This window comes from Schistocerca americana, chromosome 10, assembly GCF_021461395.2.
Source record: "Schistocerca americana isolate TAMUIC-IGC-003095 chromosome 10, iqSchAmer2.1, whole genome shotgun sequence".
NCBI classification, from domain to species: domain Eukaryota; kingdom Metazoa; phylum Arthropoda; class Insecta; order Orthoptera; family Acrididae; genus Schistocerca; species Schistocerca americana.
This window is the reverse complement of record NC_060128.1, coordinates 189,718,708-189,720,121: the sequence shown is the minus strand read 5'-3', so window position 1 is coordinate 189,720,121 and position 1,414 is coordinate 189,718,708.

The window sequence follows — 1,414 nt, the reverse complement described above, 5'->3', positions numbered from 1 at the left end:
GGAAGGTTCGAGCGAATGGTTTGGCTTCCCAGATCTCTCGACACGAAGCCCATCGAACGTTAACGAGACGTAATCGAGAGGTCACTTCGTGCACAAAATCTTGCGCCGGCAACACGTCCGCAATAATGGTCCGCTATAGGGTCATCACGGCTCGGTATTTCTGCAGTAGACTTGCAACGACTTGTTGAATCCACGTCACATCCAGTTGCTGCGCTACGCCGCGCAAAAAGGCGTTCGATACGGTATTGGGGAGTATCCGATGACTTTATATGTGTATAAATACGTTGCAATCCACTGATAAGTGGATGCGAAAGGATACTTACCATGACAGTATCTATACGCCGGAAGCCACCTTACAGCGCTTGGCTGAGGGTACTTCGTGTGGTGTCACCGTTGCTAGGTTGTAGGCTTCCAATCGGCCGCGGTCCGTCATTACACATCGGACCTTCGAGTCGCCACTGTCGACGCTAGCTCACCGACCGCCACCACTCGGCTGGTCTTACGAGACAAGCTAGGGCACTGGCCAGTTCTTCAGCCGACTTTGATAGGAATGGTTCACTTGTTGTAGCTTCAGAGATCTCATTTGCAGAGACGCTAGTTAGCATAGGCTTCAGCTAAGTCAATAGCTACGACCTAGCCAGGCGCCACATACAGTATATGCATTCACATGTGATCTAGGTGAAGCAATCAGAATTGTAAAGAAGTATTCGCATTTCAGTCTATAACTGCACTTGTATTATTGTACAAAGTCAAGATCGTCGTTCACCGCTGATGCTGAATTAAAGCTAAGTATTTAATTGTATTCCTGTGTACTAACTTACTAACCAACTAAGCTGTGCCAGTTACAACCCGTCAACTATAGTTCATTGATCCTCACGTCAGCCTACGTGATCAACGAGTGCAATTACTGGCCACCCCTTGTGATCAGACTAAGAGTCAAATTGCGTGACTCAGCTGGGTCACCTTTTTTCCATCAGGCCCATGGTTCCGCCGCCTCTTACACACTTTGTCTACGACGGTTACTCCCCCCCCCCCAACCCCTCCCATTCTTTTTCCAGTCTGTAATGCATAGACCAGATATATTTTCTTTTTTCCTCCTCAAACAGTTATAGTCTCGGTCCGGCACACAGTTTTAATCTGCCAGGAAGTTTCATATCAGCGCACACTCCGCTGCAGAGTGAAAATCTCATTCTGGAAACATCCCCCAGGCTGTGGCTAAGCCATGTCTCCGCAATATCCTTTCTTCCAGGAGCGCTACTTCTGCAAGATTCGCAGGAGAGCTTCTGTGAAGTTTGGAAGATAGGAGACGAGGTACTGGCAGATGTAAAGGTGTGAGGACGGGGCGTGAGGCTTGCTTGGGTAGCTCAGATGGTACAACACTTGACCGCAAAAGGCAAAGTTTCCGACTTCGAGT